A 24699-nucleotide genomic window follows, 5' to 3' on the forward strand; every position below is an offset into this window, starting at 1 on the left:
CCCTCGGCAGTGTTTGGCAAGCGCTCCGGGTGTATTTCTGCCATGAAAAGCTCTCAGTGAAAACTCATCTGCCTTGCAGATGCCGTTCGGAGTCGGCATAAAAACATGTAGGTCCCGTCCGGCCAATTTGTAGGGAAAATCAAGAGGAGACGACGCAAATTGGAAGAGAAGCTCGGCCTTAGATCTCTTCGGAGGTTATCGCGCCTTACATTTATTTATTTTTATGTGCAACTACAGTTATAAGTTCGGCTACGATCACACTAACAGTTATATTATGATTATGTTTACATTTTCAGTTCATTTTAGTGATTTTGCCGCGTTATGGTTACGGTTACGGTTACAAATATAGTACGGCTACGATTATGTTATGGATACGGTCTTCGCTTAGTTAAGGTTTATGGTTATTATTTTCTTGTAAAAATTTAGTTACGGCAATGGTTATAGTAGCACTTGCGGTTGTGGTTCCGAATAATGTTACCTTCTTTCCTAGCCATGTGAAAACCTCAATATGTGCTCAGAACTTCTTTCCCGAAGGTATGGAGGAGTGATACGGATATTTAGAATATAGTATAGATATTCGATACAAAATGATTTGCGTAGGTTGAGGTTTAAAAAACTAGGTTGAAGAGAGTCTGCACTTTAGTCGATGACCCGAAATCTTTTTTAAAATTAATTCTCTTGAACACCTTTGAACCAGCAACATAGTCGTGGAATTATATTTTTTTCCTTTCTATTTTGTGGTCTGCCAGTGGAACATGAACTAGGATAAGTGTCATTGCCGTAGTGTGCCTCCAGAGCACTTACCACAGAAATGCTCTGAGTGTTGTGATTCTGTTAATTCTGCACAGCGTTTCTGTGACAACACTGGCAAGGATAGATCACAGTAGGTCTGGGATATGATTAGAAAGTTATCGAAGTTTTCTAATCTAGGTTTGAAGATGTCCAAACACATTTCTCGTGCGCCTTTGGCAGTGTAATGTTTTTTGTGGTTGTTTCAAAGAAAACAGGAGATAGCACGAGTTAGAGATTTATATCGTGGTGGTTTTGAATATTCTTACTGACAAAATTTTTAATCGCTTAACAAAGACTTACAAATTGTGTGAGAATTGCACTTTATACTTCCCTGGCACAGAAAATTACAAATGTTTCATTTATTTCCTCTCTCCGTAGATTCCACTCTTACGATTATGGTGACACTGGCGATATGGTTTGCCGCCTATCGCATCACAGTCTCGCCACACTCTCTGATGTGCAAGATCCCTATTTGGAAGTACCCGAGGCAGCAACCTATGAGCTATCATCCTATTACAATGTGACTATCGAATGTGGTGCGGGTGATATGCTTGCACGTATACGCACCTCAAAACTCTTCGATGGCAAAGCCTACCCCAAAGGCTCAACAAAATCATGTGCTATTCATGTTAAAACTGCGCTAGACTTTGAACTGCGTATGGGTTATCAAGATTTAGAATGTAATGTACGTCAAAGCGGTTAAGGACGTTATATGAACGACGTGGTGATACAACATCATGATACAATTGTCACATCATCCGATTTGGGACTCGCTGTTACATGTCAATATGATTTAACATATAAATCGGTAACAAATGATGTTGATTTAGGTGTAAAAGGTGATAATGAGCCAGCACTGAGTGAGGAGGTGATTGTTGATTCACCAAATGTTATTTTGAAGATTACATCACGTGATGGTTCTGATGTGATGCGCTCAGCTGAGGTCGGTGATCCATTGGCGCTGGATTTGAAATACTCGATGAACATAGTCCCTATGAGATATTTGTACGTGAATTGCTTGCTATGGATGGTGGTGATAATGCCGAAATAACGTTGACCGATTCAAATGGTTGCCCTACGGATCATTTTATTTTGGGACCAATTTACAAAAGCTCGTTGACTGGTTATATTCTATTGTCGCGTTTTGATGCATTCAAATTTCCTTCATCGGAAGTTGTACAATTCCGTGCTTTGGTTACACCTTGCATGCCCACATGCGAACCGGTGCATTGCGATCAAGAGGATATGGGTGGTGAATTCAAGTCACTGATATCGCATGGACGTATAAGGCGTTCCTTGAATGTGCCCGGTAAGTGAGGGAGAAAGGGATTTTTTATTCTTAATAGAATTGAAAACTGAAACTATAGACTCCAGTGTCTAAAATAATTTCGAAAAGGTTTGAAATTTTCTTAATTTTCTTCAATTCGAATTTTTTCTTGAACGTTATTGTAACTATTTCGCATAGTTTCAGTTACATAATTTGTGAGATTTTTTATTGAAACATCGAAAAAGAACAATTTTACCGACGAAATAAAAAAATTCCATATTTCTGAATATATTTTGAAATTTAAATTCACAAAATACTAATATACACTGGACTGGGATGGTTTCCATACAAAAAAAAAGCTGCTAATATCCGCCCCTAGATTTAAAAATTATATTGAGAGGGTTTCGGAAAAAAATTTTTAATTTTTTTTTTTATCGTTTGAAATACAGCCGAAAAGGTTGTAACTTGATTATTTGACGTTCGCTTTTTTAAATTAATATGTAATTATTTTGGCCTTGAGAAGCTTCACATTTCCGTTTAATGTCCTTTTAAGCTATGAAGTCGTTTTCACATGATTAGGTCAGCTAAGAAAATTGTACCCCCCCCCCCCCCCCCCCCAAAGTATCATTTTTTCCTTACCAAACGAAAGGACTTAAAAAGTCAAGAAAATGTTGCTTTCAAACCATATTACTAAAATAATAAACAAAGAAGTTATAGCACTTTCAATATTTATTGCAACTGTTTTTTACCTGATTCTTATTATACTTAGACCTGAAACTCATGATATTTTTGGAGGGAAAATTATTATTAGGGTTTGCATTGAAACGTTAATAAAGATATGCCAAATATCATAAATAGGCGAAGTCAAAGTAAATAAGTGAGTCAAGCCTGTTGTTTCGTATTTATAATAATAACACTATGCGAAAAATCAACTTTTTTTCTGGGTATTGACACATCCCACTTTTTTGTAGAGATGGACGCTTAAGTAAACAAAGTGCTACCTCCGTTTTTCGAAGTTAGCCTTCAAAAAATAGATATCGGCTTTCGAAGTTCGAAATTCTACATTTCGAAATTTTATGTTTTTTTTTTTAACGCGCTCAACAAATTGAAAAAGTAAAAATGTGGGCCTGGTCTGCTTTTTTCCCTTATTTGATGGGCTGAATTCTTTTTTTGAGAAATTTAGTATAACAGCTGTTATACGAGGTGAAAAGTCAGAAGTCAGAGCCTGACTGTAGTAAGAAGTCTGAGCTCATAGCTTAAAAGGACATTAAACGGAAATGTGAAGCTTCTCAATGCCAAAATAATGACATATTAATTTTAAAAATCGGACGTCAAATAACCAAGGTATAACGAAAACACCTTTTTGACTGTATTTCGAAGGATAAAAAAATTTTTTTTTTTTTTATATGGGACCAACCCAGTCTAATGGCTCTGCAATATTTCATAACTGAGTTCCATATGAAATAGAAATGTGTCAGAAACTACACCAAAATAGTCCGCAAGCAATCCAGAAATAATCCTAAAACTATCCAAAGAATTGATTTCGAAGTAGTCCCAAAATATCACAAAATATTCGATAATTGATCTTAGCATCGAAATAATTAAAAAATTATGCCAACAAATTTCCGAAATGACCCAAAGGCAGTCGCGAAATAAATCTATAACTATTCGATGAATTGATCCCGAATCACTGGAATGAAGTTTCGCTAAATAATCCAAGAAGAGCCCCCAAATGTTCCGGAGATAGTACCGAAATTTTCCAGAGATTGTCTTGAAACGATCCTGGAATGGCTGCAAATCGACCGAGATCTTAACGTACTTAATGTTACTCCAAAGTCTCATCAAAATTTCGAAAATATGCATTAGTAGCTCGATTATGGTCGTAAAGCAGTTTCTAAATGGTTCGGAATTGATCACTAACAGACCCGTTTATAGTAACGAAATAATTTCTAAATGTCCCAAATTGTTAGCGTAAACAATTTCGAAATAAACCTAAAAAGGACCCCAAATTATCTTGTAATTATAAAATATAGCCCTGTTTTGGTCCCGGACACAAATCTTAAATTATGGAGAGATTGTCCCGAAATGGATCAAAGTCATCCGAAGTGGTCCCCATGGGGTGCCGAAATGTTTCGAACATAATTTCGAAGTAAGTCTCAAATGCATTACGAAAACAACACCTAATTTATCGCGTAGTGATACCCCTATGCTCCAGAAAGCCGCCTGAAGCCCGAAAACAATTCCCTTCATGTTTAGGAAAAAAACTACTTACAGAAATTTTGATTTCTATTTAAAAATTTGATTTTTACTCAAAAATCTTGCTTACGGAAATGTCCTTGTACCAAAGCGTGCATGGTATATTGATCGTGTTCAGGGCTACAAATTGAATGGCTATATTAAACGAAACTTCTTAGTTGAATCACGGCAGTATTGATTTGAGTCGTGCTTGAACGAGACGGAATTCGCATGCAGGTGAGTTCGAAAAATGTGAATTATGTTTCTAAGATTTATATGAAATACGTAGAACACAGGAAGAGTTATTTTTTATAAAATACAGGGTTCCCTTTAAATATGCTTATAAAGAAACCAGAATTATGGTGGCGATTTTAGTCATTCATTATAATTATTATTTATTCCATACTCCATTAGGAGCTTAAGGATTCAACAAAAGTTTTCCAATTATCTCTATTTCGTGCTAGTTGTCTTAACTCGTTAAACGATTTGACAGTTTCCTGAAGAACCGTTCTCCTTCAAGTCATCTTTGGTCGGCCCCTGCATCGTGTCCATTGAGGATTCCAGGTAAAGGCAGCATCTGCAATGTCATCGTATTGCTTTCGTAATGTGTAGCCTATCCAGCCATATTTACGCTTCCGTATTTCAATATGTACACTGGTTTGGTTGGTCAGCCTCCATATCTCTTCGCTCGATATCGTTCTAGGCCACCATATCTGCATTATATTTCTCAAGCAGCGGTTAATGAAGGACTGTAGCTTGGCTTTAGTTTCAGCAGTTACAAGCCAGGTTTCCGAGCCGTACAACAAAACAGATTTCACACATGCGTTAAAAATTTTTATTTTTGTTTCATTTCGAAGGTTGTTAGCGCGCCATACACCACGAAGTCTGGCAAAAGCTCCCCGGGCTTTTTGGATTCGAGCGTTTATATCTCTTTTTTCACCAGCACCTACGGCGACAATACTTCTCAAGTATGTAAAGCTTTCGGTATCTACAACATTTTGGCCATAAATTGGGAAATTTGCAGAGTTGTTACCTTTAATGCGCATAGATTCGGTTTTCCTTATATTTTATTTAAACCCAAACTTTGGCGACTGGTGATGCAGGTCGTCGAGTTTTGCCTGCATGTGCTGGTGTGTGTGTGACACAGGACAATGTCGTCTGCGTAATCCAAATCCTCAAGACTGGAGTTAAGTCTCCAGTTTATGCCCCTATTTTGCTAGTCAAATATTTCAAGCACCCAGTACAAGACCACAATAAACAACAGTGGGGATAATATACACCCCTGCTGCTTGACACCTGTAGTCGATTCAAACACACTGCTTAGTTTCCCATTATGCAATACTCTGCATTTTGAGCTTTCATAGCTTTTCCTTATTTTTTTTATTTATTTATTTATTTAATAGTCTACAAATTGAGCAATTTAAACATACTAAATAGCAAATAGCAGTACATTTACAAATAGTATGTCCTATGCAAAAGGAATGTGCAGTGTAAAACATTAAGTAAACGATCTTAAGAGTTATAGTTACATATTTGATATTAAGAGGTGACATGTATAATTATATGCGCGATAATTTAAATAAATAACTTAACTTTACAAGAGGGTATGAGTTATGTATACATATGCCCAGTAAGGGGCAGACGAAGGTGCTCAGATGGGAGCTGACGCGAATTGGTCAGAAAGGAACTTATTGCCCAGTAGGGGGCTAACGAAAGGTGCTCAGAAGGGAGCTGACGCGAACCGCACAGAAAGAGCTGATATATTATATATACATAAAATGGAGTAACGGTAAGTTATAGTTAGTTATTTGAAACATATATACATATATACTAATTTAACTCAAATAGAATACACCTCTTTATTTTGAAAAGCGAGTCCGACGGTTCAAAATTACTATAATGCTTGTTAAAATACAGGCACAAACAACGAAGAGCTTCGTGCATTTCGAAATTCGACCTGCATGTGCTCAAAAAAAGCGGATGGAAATGCCTTGATAGCCTCATGGGATCATTATATTTGATCTCGCTAAGTAAAAATGGGCTATTCACAGCTCCACTTAATAATTTCACCATAAACAATACACCAATCATTTCCCTGCGACTCTCGAGAGAAGGGAGGTTTACAAGCTTTAACCGACTGTTGTAAGAGGGAAGATTTCTTGTTGGATCCCACGCCAAATGACTCAAAACAAAAAGTAGGAATTATTTTTGAACCGATTTAAGCTTGTCACGAGAGATTTGATGCGTACTCCAGTATAGGTCTCACTAAAGCAGCAAAGAGAGATTTTGTATCTTAAATTTCTTAGACTATCTTTTAACAAAAAAAAGAATTCCTTTAGATCGGGTCACGCAAGTTTCAATATGAAATTTAAAGACAAGTTTTTGGTCAAATGTAACACCCAGGTCAATAAATCTAGCCGGTAGTCACCAACCGTGTAATTGTGCACTTGAAATCATTTTCTACCAAAAATCATGAATTAACATTTATTTAAGTTGAGGCTCATATCATTAATAATGCACCACTTGACTAAACTATCGAGATCTTCTTGAAGGAGCAATCTGTCTTCCGGGGTGAGTATAGGTTTAAAAAGCTTTACATCGTCAGCATAATATAATATTATATTGTTAATAATTTTTTGAGGAACTCCAATTCTCTGCAAGGCCAGCCAGATGCAGTCCCTTCTAATAGAATCAAAAGCCTTCTCATAGTCTACGAAAATTGCATACAACGTGCTGTTTTACTCAGTGCATTGTTCTATGATAGCTCGCATAGCGTTAATGTTGTCAGTACAGGAGCGATTAGGACGAGAACCAGACTGTTGCTTTCTTAGACGTTCGTTTAGAGGCTGAGCAATGGTCTCCAGCGATTGCGTTAAAAATATTGAAAAATTAGCCAATCTAAAAAAGTATGCATTTTTGATATATAAAAATGTCTATGTGCTAATTATTACGTACATTATCACAATAAACAGTATTTGAAAAAACAAAAAACTATTTATTTTCTGTAAACTTTTAGCATTGCCGATAAAGACAAGTTTGTTGCTTAAGTCTTTTGTACAGTAGCTCCTATGCCATCGATATTAAACAACAAAACATACACTTTGGAGGTAATCTTAATGAACGGAAGTGTGTAATGGTTGCAATGGCAATAAATTTTTTGCAGAGTTTATAAACGTGCTAAATACCAATTAAAATATACGTGGCGTAGTATTTTACCGGTTTAAAGTTAGGGTTATATAACGATCGCACACTGACTAAGTATCAATTTGATGGACCGGGTTTCCTTAGAACGCACTATAAATTTAAAATATTTTACAAGGTGATATAAGTATTTCACTGTAAACTCTTTAAAACAAAAACTTATTATATTTGAAATGCTGCGTATTTTTGTCGAAATTTTCATGCATTTTTTCGCCTTTTTTGCTTGTTTAAAGTTATTTTTTCATGGAATAAAAGATGAATTATCGCAGTTAAATAAAAAAAAATTGTTGTTGTTATTGTAGCCGAAGAAACACTACCCTAAAGTTGGTGGAGTATTGCGGAAGCGGGCAGTTCTTTGCCGCATAAGATTCCGCTGTGCTGCGGTACTAGCCCGACTGCCTCGGCGACATTTTTTTTCATCTCGAACTTTTGAGTCTGTGAATCTTATTTGCCTCTAAGCACTATTACTTGCTGGGGCGTTGATGCAGAGGTTACAGCTATCAAATTCTCTTTCAACTTAAAAAGATATTTGCATTAACAAATGTGTATATATGTCATATTATATACAACCTTTTCCGAAAAAAAAACTCAGGCTTAAGTTTTTGGTCGAGGCAACTTACTAACTTCCAACTTTTTCCTGTTTGCTATTAGGCAGCTTTACGGCGAAGAAATTAGCAGGAAAAGTTAAATTTCCCTTTCTCTCCTGCGCGTTTCGACGCTCTTATGTCTTCCTGAATTAAATGGCATGAAATTGGATACTTACGTTTGGAAAGAAGGTGGACTAACTTATCCCATCAGAAACTTCCTAATTATTCTTCACTAACCTCTAACTTAAGTAGAAGTAACTTATACACCATCATAACCTTACCCATAATGTCGGAAAGAAAGACAGAAAGTTGAATCCTCTTTTCTGCAGTTCTTAGTCATCCACATATATTCACAAAAACCTTGAGATGCTACAATCATCTCTCTGGGTCAACAGCAGTATGTTTCTCGAGTTTTCTCATAAGATAGTAGTTCGAACTTATTCGCCTCGTTTGTTCAATTTCATGACCTTTATTAGCTGCCTCATTAAAAACTGCTATGCTCGGAGATCCAGAAACGGGAGACTTTGAGATGCCTTATGAATGCCAGCGGTGCTCAACTCCTACGCGAACTTGAATTTTAATGCCTTTAAGGAAACCCGTCTATCAGCAAAAGATCGCTTCATTGTCTTCGAGACTGTAGCGTCCTGTTGTAGTCAAGTCGAAAGCCTCAAGTGTCATTTAACTAACTACTTTTAGGAAAGTCAAAGTCAATTCTCTAGAGCCTGTTATGCACCTAATACTCTCCCAATGCTATTTTTTATTATAAGCTTTTATTTATTTTCACTTCTGGCAAGTTAAATTTGATACACTTCCTGGTGTCCGATTGAGCTGAAATTTTGCACGCATGTATAACTCTGATGACAATGAAATATTACTTTGCGAGAATTCGATAAATAAATCGATAACAGAGTTATCGGTAAAGATTTGTGCTCACAAGTAATAAAAGCCTAAGTCCCAGACAAACCCGGCCTAGCTACAGCGGTACCTATCCGTGGAGTCTGAGACTTAGGCGATTGTTGCTTGTAACTATAGATATTTATATTGCATATTAACGAACTCCGGGCAAAACAACATCAAAATTTTTAGAAATAAGGTTTTTCAATTAGAAGAAAATTTTTCTAAGCGGGGTCGCCCCTCGGCAGTGTTTGGCAAGCGCTTCGGGTGTATTTCTGCCATGAAAAGCTCTCAGTGAAAACTCGTCTGCCTTACAGATGCCGTTAGGAGTCGGCATAAAATCATGTAGGGAAAATCAAGAGGAGCACGACGCAAATTGGAAGAGAAGCTCGGCCTTAGATCTCTTCGGAGGTTATCGCGCCTTACATTTTTTTTTTTTTTTTTTATTAACGAACTGCGGGAACCACGAACACGAACCGCTGTAGCAATTCCATGCCATTACTCCGCGGGTATGGGATTCACCCTGCCATTTTATATGAGAAAATTTCTTTACCCCGTGGTGAATCCCACGCTTACTTCCATTTTCTTTGTTTAGAGGGAAGGTGAATAACCTACAGCGGCTCAAGAACGAAGGTAACTTCGCTTTGTTTGTGTATACAACGAACGTAGAAATTAGGCTGTTATCGCTAAATATTGTATACTTTTCTGTACACTTGAGTTTGTTTTACAGATTTTTGGCGATGGAATTTTATTAAGCAAAAGTTTGAATTTTATTTTAAAATGGATTTAAACCACAGAGCAGAGATCTGCAATGATTAGTTGTAAACTGAACGCGACATAGGCAAAGTCACAATAAAATATGATTTTAAGTTAGTTAACACTGTTTGACACAATTTTATATGTGCTCTCTGTCAAAAATGCTTCAACTAACTTAGTCACATTTTATTTCGATTATGAATATGCCCCAATATATTCGGATCATGATATAAAAAATCGTGTACTCATACTCAGTCAGGGTTATTTAAACGTATCTATTCGTAACAGTAATACAGTAATTTGGTTGAGAGTCGTTTTCATCCTAACACCGCGTTAGCGTTGAACGCGAATGATCTGACTACCGAATATGCTGATATCCGAAGTGAAACCACTTTTCGCAAACACATACGATATGTTTTCTCGAAAATCTATATATTCATATCTATGTATGTTTTAACGTTTTATTGTTGCAAGAACACGTGAACATGTGTATGCACATATATACAAATTCATTCGCATGAGTTGAACAAAGCATGGGGCGCATTCCAAAAGCACAACTGCTGGTGAAGTTGATTAGTAATAACTTCTTGGAACGCACAGTTGCAATTTTACGACACATTAGTGAGCATAAAAATTTTCCACTCCATTCACTCAACTTTTTTATCGATTGGTTGTTGACAGTTGTCTCAACTTATCGTTTGAAAAGAACAATTCCATTCACTCAGCTGATAACTGATTAGTTACGCTAGAAGATGCGCTTTGAACTTCACCCATCGAAGCAAACTTTTGCCTCGTATTTCAATTAAAATTGCATACCAAAGCAGACCAAACACGAGAATTGTTCTTGAGAGCCCGTTGTCGCTTGTATCCATATGCATCATAGCTTATACTTACACATCAATTTTTGTATGTAAAAGAATAGATCAGGCTAGCTGCGCTTGGTTGCTTTATACGTACTCATACTCAAATTGCTGCGGATATATTAGAGTATCAAAAAAGTTACCTGAGAGATCGGCTGCCACAGAGAAAATTTGTTGGTTATTAATGTGGATTTTTTCAGATTTATTATTAGTATTTATGACCCAATGCCAAGGTGAGCAGGTGCCGAGGGCTGAATAATATGAAGGTGTATAAAAATTTCATATCTATAACGTTGCGCCTCAAGGTATCAGGGTGAACCCTGTTATATTGAAGACCTTATCCCTCTACAATAGACCTCTGTGGGGATGGACCGTTTTTGTCCTATACTCGTGGGAACAAAATAAACAAAATTAAAATTAAAGAAAAAAAATACTTTTAAAAAAAGCTTTTATTAATGGTTAATAAAATTAACTAAAAATTAAATAAAATTAAAGAAAAAAAAACTTTTTAAAAATAAGCTTCTATTATTGGTTAATAAAATTAACTAAAAAGTAAAAAATAATTTGACTGTAAAGAAATATAACACTTTGTAAGTTTATTATAACCTTTAGCGAAAATTAGGCTTCTTCTGCAACAAAAAAATTCCATATTGTACATAATAATATAGTTTTAACATTAAAACTTTACACCTAAATTATTAAATCTTACAGCTTATATCACAGTCCTAATTGTTCTAATAAAAGCAAGTTACATTGTGATAGCAAGAAAAGGAGGTCCTAAATGTTCTTAATTATACCATCAAAATTTACAATATGAATTTTTTTTGTCGCAGAAGAAGAAGCCTAATTATCGTCAAACGTTATAATGAACTTATAAAGTGTTATATTTCTTTACAGTCAAATTATTTTTTACTTTTTAGTTAATTTTATTAACCAATAATAAAAGCTTATATAAGAAAAAATGTTTCTTTAATATTTTTTATTTTTTAGTTAATTTTATTAACCAATAATAAAAGCTTATTTTTAAAAAAGTTTTTTTTTCTTTAATTTTATATGTAATATAGTTCGTATAAGATATTTGCTTAGTTTTGGCCCCCTCAAATATTTGCGTACCATAGTTGGCTTATTTCTAGCGGTCGGAAGAGACTCCAAGTGATGGATGCCGTTTAAATTCTCTCGATTCGGGTGCTTTTTTAGTACCGGGTACTTTTTTACAACCGGGTTCTTTTAATAACTTGGAGCCACGTAGATTTTAAGTGTCGTGTACTTTTCAAAAACAGGGTACTTTTTAAGAACCGGGTCCTTTTTTAGATCCGGCTACTTTTTTAGAACCGTCTAGTTTTTTGAACCAGGGTACCTTTTAGAATCGGGTACATCCTTAGACCGTGGTACGTTGTAAGAATCAGGTAATTTTAAGCAGGTACTTTTTAAGGACCTGGCGGATTTTTGAACCTCTCATATTTTTTTACAGGCGGGTACATTTTGGAACAGAGTGCTTTTTTTTTGAATTTTCCAGAAACGGATTCTCTTTAGGGTACTTTTTTGGACCGGTTACATATTTAGAATTGGATACTTTTTTAAAACCGGTTATTTTTTAGAACCTGCTACTTTTTTGGAAGCATGTAATTTTTTTGAACGCGCGCTTCCTTATCAGATACTTTTTTAAAGCCGGGTAGTTTTCAAGAGCGGGGTTCGTTTTAAAAATCAGGCACTTTTTCAGCAACGGATTTTTTAGAATCGGCTACTTTTTTCAACCGTTTAGTTTTTTGAACCAGATACTTTCTTAGAACCGGGTATTTTTTAAACTGAGTCCCCTTTTTAACCTAGTGCTTTTGAGAGCCGAGTAAGTTTTTGAAACAGGTAAGCTTTAAAGCCGTGAGCTTTTTAGAGCTGAGTACTATTTGGAATCGGCTACTTTGTTGAACCGATTAGTTTATGAGAAACATGTACTTTTTCAGAATCGGATAATTTGTAAGAACCGGGTCCTATTTTAGAACAGGGTACCTTTTTTAAATAAGGATACATTTTTTAACCGGGTACTTATCTAAAGCCGAGTACATTTTTAAAAAGTTGCTACCGAGTTGTACAGTGAAACCTATCACTTCATGTCGATAATAAACTGCTTAGCTTTAATTAACAATTACCTATTAGTTAAGCTGATTAAACACCTGTCAAACTCAATGAGCTATTAAACCGTTAATGAATAATTGCAATATACGATCGGCGCTCCTGTATCCTATCTTTTATAACAAATCATTACCAATCGATTTAATTTAAGCGCTCGTTTTTACACACTTCAGCTGACTAAATGATTGTTGTTTAAATTTTCAATAGCAAAATAAGCTTTGAATAATGGCTTACAAACAAAAGCATAGTAATCAATAAGCAAACGTGTACACAGATTTATGAGCATTAACTTCTGCACAAAATTGCAATGATTTTGCATTAACTGGAGCAAATGTTGCATGAATTGGTTCATATTGACCATTTTTTTACTCACTTTACATACTTTTATTATTATAGCTATTCTTTTTTTCGTTTCCTTGTTTATTTTTAAACATTCCTTGATCTTATACCCATTTTGTACTTTTTTTCTCTCCACAGATCGGCAAACTATTATCGTCAAACAAGAACTTGTGAGCTTTCCGAAACGGATCGCATTACTTTAACCGGCACTAGCGCATTCCAGCAACAAAATGATGCTGTTGATTATTTAGAGAATAACTGTATTGATGAGCCAAATAAAATGTGCGAGTTTAAACGTTTGCCTGGACGCATATTGAAAACGGTGGATGCAGTGTATCAAGATGTTGGCAGCATTGTTGAGTGTCGTGATTTATGTTTGAATTCACCTTATAGGTAAGCAACGTAGTGGAGGTGTAATGTTGGGACTATGTCATAAAAAGAAAGAAAAAAAGTTAAGTAATGCAATTAATGATGAATAAGGAAGAAAAATATGTATACGTAAACTAAATATGGGCATAATTAGTGTTGATATCGTAGGGTCTGCTTATAAGAAAAGCTTTTGCAATAGTGCTGTATATTTTTAAAAACTTATATACCAACTTGACCCTTTTGGATTAAGTACGTTATATGGAATAAGATAAAACCAAGCCACAGGGATTTTGAGATAAAATAAAAATGTAAGTATGTAAAGCAGCGAGCAAGAAAGGAGCAGTGGTATTTTTAGGAAATTTTCGTTAATTTAACTCTTTCTTTATTTTCGTTAATTTGTGAAAACGTCCGTGAATTTTGTAACTGAGACCAAGCAAATCAAACTCAAAAATGTTTTCGAAAAATAAGCACCTACTACTTATTTAGAACATAGTACTTTTTCGGATCTGGGTACTTTTCCAGAACCCGGTACTAGTTAAAACCGTATACTTATTTGAACCTGTCACTTTTTCAGATTCGGGTAGGTACTTTTTCAGAACCGTGTACTGTAAGAATCGGGTATTTTTTTTGAAACGGCTAATTTTTTCAGAACCGGCTACTTTTTAGCCGGATACTTTTTAAAAGCCGAAAAGATGTTTAAAAGCCTTGAGCCGGATATTTTTAAAGAGCGGAATACTTTTTACAGCCGGGTACTTTTTTTTGGGCCCGGAACATTATTGGAGCCAGATAGTTTTTGAGACCGGGTATTTTTTTAAAACCAAGCTCATTTTTAAATTCGCATTGGTTTTTATCAATTTTTCCCAAAGGGTGTCCCACTTTTTCTCCATAGCAAGGGCGAATAGCCTAATTTTTTATAAGGAAGAAATTCTCAAACACCCTCCGGGTATTAATATTTCGAAATAAAAATCGGTTATAGGTATAAGTTGTGACTCGTAACACCATGAAATGCAAGTTTTTGATAGAAAAATATGCTATTCGTTTGCGCAGTGGTTCGATTGCCCAAGGTAAGTCCATGATAGCCCGCTCTTTTTTTTTGCTAGTCCACCCTTGGAAAAAAAGTTATTGTAAAAAGAATGTTTCAAGTTCAAAAACTCCAAAATCAAAAAAATGCGAAATAGTGACTCTCTCACTGTGATTCATTTTCCATGACTAGCCCAGGATAGCCCAGCCAATTTTTTGTTAGCACACCCATGAAAAAAATGTGTTTCAAATAGTTGAAAAAAAACTGCAAATCGTTTGCGGATCATTTGCCTAGGCACAGCCCAGAACAGACCCCCCCCCCCTTTTCTTTCGGTAAACCGGCCTTGAAAAAAGGTATCGTAGATAAACATCTTCGAATTTTGATTAACCTTTGGGAATAAATTTAAACAACGCGACATCAGGACGGACAGGATGACAGCTGTTTCGATTATAACTTGAAATATCTCCAAAGCCCGATGTGTTTTTGAAGAGTACGATCATCGCAAGAGTGCCGTTTTAAGTGCCAGGAATTAAAAAAATATTTAATATTTTTCCAATATATATATATATATATATATATATACTAGCAGACCCGCAGACGTTGTTCTGCCCTAAATTTGGTCTATCTGCATACATTTCAATATGCTTTTTACGTCTAACTCTTCCCTCGACACTCTACACTTTTTCCTAATCTTTGTATTCACTCCTCCCTCCGTATTTTTCGCTTCATCTATCTCCATCTTCGTCTCATTCATCTCTTTCTCAGTCTTCTTCTCCTTCTCTCATTTCTCTTCTCTCAAGTTTTTCTCATTCTTCTTCATATCTTATTGCCAGTCCCAGAGGGTGGTATTTATTTTGTTCCAGTCCTATTCTGAGTCTCAGTCCCAGTCCCACTCCGAGTCGCAGTCTCAGTCCCAGTCCTAGTCCTAATCAAAGTCCCAGTCCGTCTCTGGTCTACTTTCCGGAAAAAAGCATCGTAAATACTAATATAGGCAAATTTATATACCAAATTTAAGGCAAATCTAATAGGACGTATGTAAATAGGTATGTGGGTATTATTAATTCATGTCTTTATATCGGCTTCGCATGCACATTTATCAGTTTTGCCAGGTTGATGCGAATAAATCGATTATCACAATGAAAATTACTTTAAAGCTCTCAGCAACAGCTTTCATTTGATATCCATAATACACACATATTCTAGGGATATCCGGGTCCATGTTTTGGCCTATATCTCACGACCCTAGTCACCCAGCGGGTTAAAACTTACTCTGTACTAAAGCATACATCAACATCTTCAATTTGATACCCATAATGTAAAAACACATTCTAGGGGTATCCGGGTCCATATTTTGGCCTATATCTCGCGACACTAGTCGCCCAGCGGTGTAAAACTTACTCTGTACTAAAGCATACATCAACATCTTCAATTTGATACCCATAATGTAAAACCACATTCTAGGTGTATCCGGGTCCATCTTTTGGCCTATATCTCGAGGCCCTATTCACCCATCGGCATAAAACTTACTCTGTACTAAAGCACACATCAACAGCTTCAATTTGATACCCATAATGTAAAGACACATTCTAGGTGTATCCGGGTCCATGTTTTGGCCTATATCTCGAGACCCTATTCACCCAGCGGCATAAAACTTACCCTGTACTAAAGCACTCAAAGCTTCAATTTGATACCCATACTGTAAAAACACTATCTAGGCGTTCGCGGGCTCCCTTTTTGGTCTATATCTCGAGACCCTAATCACCCAGGGGTATAAAAATTACCCTCTACTAAAGCACTCATCAACAGCTTTCATTTGTTATCCATATTCTATAAACACATTCTAGGGGTACCCGAGTCTACGTTTTGGCCTATATCTCGAGACCCTAGTCACCCAGGGGTATGAACATTACCCTATACTAAAGGACTCATCAACAGCTTTCATTTGATATCCATATCCTATAAACACATTCTAGTCGTACCCGGGTCCACATTTTCATTTCATTTCATTTCTTTATTGAGTCAATGGTAACATACCTTACTGACTAGATTACAGTGTACTTAGAACTAAATTATTAATTTAAATATGACTTAATGTGATAGATAGTAAGACTCAATGCATGCCTTGAAGAGAGACCTAGACATGGCAAAGTCAAGATCTAGACTCCTAGATAGGTGATTGAATTCTAAAAATCCTCTTAGAAGAGGAGCAAAGCTGAAGTAATTAGAACGCTACATTTCAATACGGAATGTATTGTGAAAGCGGAGGGCTCTGTTAGGGACATTGAAAATTACCTGACCCAGAAGTTAGGAGCAATCCATAGCATCACATATTATATCAAAAATAAACATTAAGCCTTGAACAGAACGCCTGACTTCAAGTGGCAAGACATTTATAAGCATGCATTTCGCATTGTAGGGTGGCATGGGATTATCAAAGTGAAGAGGTTGAAGAGCAAACCGCATGAATTTCCGCTGAACTCGTTCAATTCTTAAAGAGTGTGAAGAGTATATCGGATTCCCAATGACTGAGGCATATTCTAACTTTGAACGTACTAAGGAATTATACAAAATCTTTCTGGTATACGGGTTTTTGAAATCCTTCGCATATCGTCGTAAGAAAGCTAAGTTGACATAAGCTTTTGGTGAAAGAAAGTTAACATGATTAGCAAAGGTAAAAGACGAATCAAAAATTACGCCAAGATCACGAAACTCATCAACTGAGACAAGCATTAGGTTTGAGATCGAATACACGGACGAAAGGAAATTCATTGACTTAGTAAACGTTATGTGACAGCATTTACTAAGGTTGTTTTGTGAAGCCCAATCGTTGATAGCATTCAGATCTTCCTGCAGACGTAAAGCATCAGAAATACTGGTGATCTTACGGAAGAGTTTTAAATCGTCTGCATAAAGTAAATAATTAGAATATTTTAGGCAAGAGCCAACATCATTAATAAAAGTTATGAATAAAATAGGACCAAGGATGCTACCTTGTGGTACACCGGAAGTTGCTAAGAATTTGTAGGACTTAGTTTCCTCGATTTCAACAAAATATATCCTATTTTCTAGGTAAGACTTCAGCAACAACAGAAAACTTGAAAGATAGCCTATGTTTTCAAGCTTCCACAAAAGTAGTTTATGCGAAACTGTGTCAAAGGCCTTGGAAAAATCTGTGTATGTGTCAACTTGACATCCATCCTTGAACGCTGAGCACAAAACTGGAAAAAACCGATAGATTTGTGACAGCCGAACGCCCGGCAATAAAACCATGCTGACATGGATCGATTATTTTATTGATAGCGAATGATAACTTGTCCTTAACTACCTTTTCAAAAAGTTTGGAACAGGTCGACAATTTAGATATTGGCCTATAATTCTTTACACCATTTTTATTTCCTGACTTAAAGATTGGGGTGATGGACACTCCCTTCCAGCGATCAATAAAAACTCCGGTCGAAGGAGAAGTATTGAAAATATGGGGCACTGGAACACAAACGGAATTACTACACTTTTTAAATAAAGAATAGGACAAACCATCTATATCATTTTTCAATGAGGACTGTAAGGAGGAGATACCCTTAATAATGTCCATTTCAGATACAGACAGGGACCCAAAGTTTAAAGGCTTTGGTGTATCAAAGGAATATTTAAAATTTTGGCCTATATCTCGAGACCCTAGTCACCCAGGGGTATGGAAATTACCCTCTACTAAAGCACTCATCAACAGCTTACATTTAATATCCATATTTTATCAACAAATTCTAGGGGTACCAGGATCTACGTTTTGGCCTATATCTCGAGCCCCTGTGCGTCAGTCCAAACCTCACGAAGGCTGAGACCTTTCCAACAAATGCAAAACCGTGGTAATCGGTTGGTGCGTTCTGGAGTTATAGCGTCAGCAAGGAAAACCCGACTTATTTTTTTCAAATTTTGAATTTTTTCTAAAAAAAAAAAAACTCAAGAATGGCTAAACCGATTTGGGATTTCAAAATCAACTAACCATCACCTCTCCTTGCTGTATCTTTCCTAAAAATTTCATGACAATCTTTCTATCCGTTCTCGAGTTATGGAGTGACAATCAAAATGTACACTTCTTTTTATATATATAGATATTTTTTTTTGTCTTAAACAGATGCCACTCTTACGATTATGGTGACACTGGCGATATGGTTTGCCGTCTATCACATCACAGTCGCATCACACTCACCGACGTACAAGATCCCTACTTGGAAGTATCCGAAGCAACAACCTATGAATTGTTATCTTGTTACAATGTGACCATAGAATGTAGTGCCCACGATATGATTGCACGTATACGCACATCAAAACTTTTCGATGGCAAAGTTTATGCTAAAGGTTCACCAAAATCTTGTGCTTATGATGTGAAAAACTGACTCGATTTTGAGTTACGTATGGGTTATCAAAATCTCGAATGCAATATACCAATCAATCAAAGCATTACAGGACGTTATACAAATGATGTCATAATACAACATCATGACACAATAGTCACCTCATCCAACTTAGGTTTAGCTGTAACATGTCATTATGATTTGGCTAATAAATCACTTAGCAATCAAGTGCTACTAGATGATAAAGATGATTTCGAGGAACCCGCATTAAGTGAAGAAGTAATTGTTGATTCACCAAATGTTCTAATGAAAATCACAATACGTGATGGCATCGATGTAAAGCGTACCGCTGAAGTTGGTGATCCTTTAGCGCTAAAATTCGAAATTCTTGATGCACAAAGCCCTTACGAGATATTTATTCGTGAACTTGTAGCTATGGATGGTGCAGATAATGCGGAGATTACACTAATCGATTCGAGAGGTTGTCCAACCGATGAAATTATTATGGGACCATTGTGAAAAGTTCTCTATCTGGTAAAATTTTATTAGCTCATTTTGATGCTTTTAAATTTCTCACATCTGAGTTGGTACAATTTCGTGCACTTGTAACACCCTGTATGCCGACATGCGTGCTGGTGCAATGTGAGCAAGCGGATATTGGTGGTGATGGGAAGTCCGTGATTTCGTATGGTAGAAGGAGGCGTTCTTTAAATGGAACGGGTAAGTATAAAAGAAATTTATAAATCGTTTTTATTTTAGAATATTTTATGTTTTGTTGTATTAAGAATAAACCAAACGTTATTTTACTTCGATGTCGTTACAGTTTCATTTTTGCCTTGGTTTCGTTCCGCTTTTACCTTTATTCTTCAAGATACATTATCCTTTGTTTCAGTTTCTTGGGAAATTTTATTTCGTCTCTTAAATCGTACATTTTGTTTCAACTTCGTCCTAGTTTTAGTATTGTTATTAAAAATATTCATTTGGCTTCTGTTTTGTTCTGGTTCCGATTTCGTTCCTTGAAATGAATATATCACTTCGTTATACTCAGCTGAGTAGAGCTCACAGACTGTATAAATTTTGTTCGCATAACGGTACCCCGTAACGGCATAAACTAATCGAGATAGATATAGACTTCTATATATCATCTGGGCGAAAAAAGAAATTAATTTAGCCATGTCCGTCCGTCGTTCTGTCCGTAAACACGATAACTTGAGTAAATTTTGAGGTATATTAATGAAATTTGGTATGTAAGATCCTGGGCACTTATCCGAGATCGCTGTTTAAAATGAACGAAATCGGACTACAACCACGCCAACTTTTTCGGTATCGAAAATTTCGAAAAACCGAAAAAATACGAAAATTACCAAAGACGGCTAAATCGATGAAACTTGGTAGGTGGGCTCACCATATGACGCAGAATAGAAAATTGGTAAAATTTTGGAAAATGGGCGTGGCACCGCCCACTTTTAAAAGGAGGTAATTTAAAAGTTTTGCAAGTTGTAATTTGGCAGTCCTCGAAGATATCATGATGACATTTGGCAGGAGCGTTATTCCTATTTCTATATGTGTTCTGAATAAAACTTAGCAAAATCGGATAACGACCCCTTTAAAAAAAACTTTTAAATTCAAATTTTAACAAAAAATTTAATATCTTTACAGTATATAAGTAAATTATGTCAACATTCAACTCCAGTAATGATATGTGCAACAAAATACAAAAATAAAAGAAAATGGCAAAATGGGCGTGGCTCAGCCCATTTTCATTTAATTTGTCTAGGATACTTTTAATGCCATAAGTCTAATAAAAATTTACCAATTCTTGTGAATTTGGTAAGGGCATAGCTCCAATGACGATAACTGTTTCTGTGACACAGTTGACCGTCTGTCCTCCCGCTCGGCCGTTAACACGATAGCTTGAAAAACATTCGATATGTCTTTACTAAACTTAGGTCACGTACTTATCTGAACTCCCTTTATCTTGGTAATAAAAATGGGCGAAATCCGACTATGACCACGCCCACTTTTTCGATATCGAAAATTTCGAAAAATGGAAAAGATTTCATAATTCTATACCAAATACTAAAAATGGAATGAAGCATGGTGATTGGATTGGTTTTTTGACGCAAAATATAACCGTAGAAACAACTTAGTAATATGAGTGTGACACCTACCATATTAAGCAGAAGAAAATGAAAAAGTTCTGCAGGGCGAAATCAAAAGCCCTTGGAATCATGGCAGGAATACTCTTCGTGGTACTACATATAAAAGTAAATTAGCTGTATCCGACAGATGATGTTCTGGGTAACCCTTTGGTCGATATCTCGAAAACGCCTTCACATGTACAACTAAGGGCCATATACCCATATCGACAAACACATTATAGAATCACCCACCTATAGAACTAAGGCCCACTCCCTTTTAAAATACTCATTACATTAACACCTTTCATTTGATTCCCATATCGTACAAGCACATTCAAGAGTCACCCCTGGTCCACCTTTATGGCGATATCCATAAATGGCGTCCACCTATAGAACTATGGCTCACTCCCTTTTAAAATACTCTTTAATACCTTCTATTTGATACCCATGTCATACAAACACATTCCATTGTTACCCTAGGTTCATTTTCTCACATGGTGATTTTCCCATATTTTGTCTCTAAAGCTCTCAGCTTTACCTACTTCTTCAAATGAATATCTAGTTTCGATTTATTTCAGTTAAAGTTACTTCCTCAAAAGGAAATTTGATTTCATACTCCTTTTACATCTAATTTCATTCATTAAAATATTTGCTGCGTTTAGGTTTTGGTTTCGTTTTTCAAAGAGTATATTTTATATATGTTTCATTGTATTCTAACTCAAGTTCTAGTTTCGTTTTTAAAAATTACCATTTGGTTTCAGTTTCTTTCCTATCTATGTTCCCGTCTTCAAAATGTATGTTTCATTTTGTTCTTGGCAAGTTATATTTCAATTTTACTACTGTTCTTCAAAATGTATATTTAGTTTCGGTTTCTGTTTAATCTCGGTTTCATTCCAGTTCTAGTTAAGGCATTTAAAATCTATTTTTGATTTCCATTTCGTTTAGGTTTAGTTTTTGTTCTTCAAAATTATTTTTCTTTCATTCTCCTCTTATCCTTAGCTTCGTCCGATGTAAGACTTCATCGTATAGTATCTATTATGTTCCGATTATCATTTCGATCCGTTAATAAGTTTTCACTGTGTTCCGCACAAGAGTCTTCTCTACCAAAGTTAGTGACTTAAATGGTGCCCCAGTGGGTTATAGTGCTTAAAAAATATACGCACGCGAGGAATACCTGTTGTACGAGGTGACTAAAATACCCAAAGGACTCAAGTGATTGTGTAGCGGGATGGTCGGGATTGTACCTTGATGGTGGTGGGAACCGAAACGAACCGCATCTGTTACGTTTAAGGACAACCAACATCGGTAACACCCCCCAAAACCTTTGAGGAGTGTCGTAATCGCTACAACAACAACAACGTAACAGCTCTTGGAGCAAAATTTAAACAGAATGGATAATAATTTGAGCAGAGTATGATGAGGTCCAAGATTTAACTGCCTTTAGGACTTCCTTTTTTTAGGTGTGCTTTAGCCTCCCCGGCTTAGGTGTTCGCAGTTCTCAAGACCATCAACAATGTAATGGTTGGGCAGGTCCTTAAACGTCCGCAGCGCCTATGACGACTAAGTCTTCTGTTCTATTCTAGGTAAAAGAAGCAGCTTGGAGTCTCCTAGGAATGAAATCGCAGTACACTTGCCTAAGGTCGAATCTGTATCGGCGTTCTTGGTCTTAAAGTTGATTCTATCACATCGTTCTTAGGTCGGCGATGCAACGAAGTTTAAGAACAACTGTTTTAAGGGAAATTTTAAGTTTGTTAACTTTGTAATATCTCTCTACTTTTCTTTCTTATAGAAACAATACAAGGAACAGTTGAAAACATCAATCACCAGCATAAGTTAAGCTTGAACCAAAAACGGCATCTACTTTTACGCAGCAGGCGTGCAACAACAACAACTCAACCAAGTCAAGAAGATATGCTCTTGATGCAATCAATTAAGATCACTGACAAATTTAGTTTCAATAAGCAACAACAACAAAACAACAAGTTAAATCAATCATAAATGAAGCGAGCAAGAAAAAGGCGCTAATTAGCAAAGATGGAGTGGAGCAAGGACATTGCGTTAATGCAATAGGTATGTAGTGCTTAGAACATGCATGTTGACTTATAAGTATGAACAAGGCGATTTGTCATCTAGGGATAATTACAGCAGCGAACAGAAAAATAGTAACAGCAATTTATAAAAAAAATTGCTAATTATTTTTATTTTTTTTTATTGTCGATATTTAAAAAACAAAAAAATCAATGAATTTTGTAACAGAAACTATGCAAAATAATTTCAGAAACCTTTCCGAAAAATTAAAAAAAAATGCGAAAAAAATGTTACAATAATTTCGAACACGGTTGCGTAGTTTCAATTACAAAATTCATTAAAGTTTTTCGTATGTTTATTTAATGGTGTGTTCAGTTTATACTTATATTTAAGAATTCATGAGCTTAACACCGGCTTATAATAATTGAATTTCAATTATTATGTTTTTCTAAGAGAAACTGAAAAGAATGAAACATTTACTGGCATATTGCTATGGAACCATTTCGAAAACCGCCAACGTAATCATCATCAGGCAGTTTTGTAATGTTATCAAAGGTTTCACCGGGATTCGAAACCGTGAATCACATGGTGACACTGCAGTAGCCTTTAACCACTAGGCCATCCTGCTGACACCATTAAACAAACATACATAAATATGTACAACTGAGCCTGAGTTTACAAAGCTTCTCATTCGCAACGAAGAAGAACTTTACAAAAACAAATCTACATGGCACACAAATTAATATAGAGACAAAATGTCTCAATTGTGTTGTTAGTGTAGAAATTAGAAAAACTGAATTAAGCAAGAAAACAAATACCAGCAGGATGGCCTAGTGGTGTAAAACACCATGAGGCTTTGACTGGCATTCCTTCACCCTCTAATTCTCTAATTTACCCCATATAAATTCTAATAGGCCATATGATTCCTCTCATTTTCTGCAGTGAGAAAAACTTCTAATTTTTAACAATTTTTGTCATGTCCTGTTAATCTTATACATTTTTATTGCTTCTTCTAGGTCTAATATTAGCAATCACCAGCTTTTTGTTGGCTCAGTTAGCTGTTATGGCAGTTTGGTCGTACTTGTATCAGCGACGACAGCAAAGTTCTTATTTTAGCGAAAATTTAGCCAGTGAATCCGCATATTCTTTACAGAATCCCAGCACAAAAACAGAATCATCATTAGTAACTAAAGTAGCGACAACATCGCGAACAAAAATTTATGAGAGAACTTTCGAGGCTTGCCATGGACGGAATTTTTGAAATGAGATTATTTGTATTTAGGAAAAATCTAACTTAGAAACATTTTAATAAATGACGACAAACGATCGGTGTTATTATAGCAATAAGACAAAAAATAAAAAAACCAATACACTCGTGCCGCTAGAACGAAAGATCGATATGTAAGCAAGAGTTAAAGAGGTATTACGTTATTTTGAAAATTTAATTGTGTAAAATTACAAATTACAAGACTGTAACTGTTAACTGTACTAATAAGGATAAAAAATAAATGACTTATAATGAGCTATGATATGAGTCTTATTTATCATATGTTACCTTTGAATATACGAAAAGGTATAAATAAATATTTATGTTTGCGAAACTTTATAAAAACTTGGTTATATTTCCAATGAGAGGGGCTCCACGGACAAACGCAAACCTCATAGGAAAAGTTCTACTTTTAAAGTTTGAAAAAGCCTAAATTTGAAATAACTCATCGCTTAAACGATTT

At 35.8% G+C, this 24699-nt stretch overlaps 1 pseudogene; it reads left to right on the forward strand.

The window, feature by feature from the left end:
- Positions 1-1504: 1504 nt before the first annotated feature.
- On the forward strand, positions 1505-24380 carry LOC137240478 (uncharacterized; annotated as a pseudogene).
- Positions 24381-24699: the final 319 nt, after the last annotated feature.

This window comes from Eurosta solidaginis, chromosome 1, assembly GCF_040869045.1.
Source record: "Eurosta solidaginis isolate ZX-2024a chromosome 1, ASM4086904v1, whole genome shotgun sequence".
Classification (NCBI taxonomy): Eukaryota; Metazoa; Arthropoda; class Insecta; order Diptera; family Tephritidae; genus Eurosta; species Eurosta solidaginis.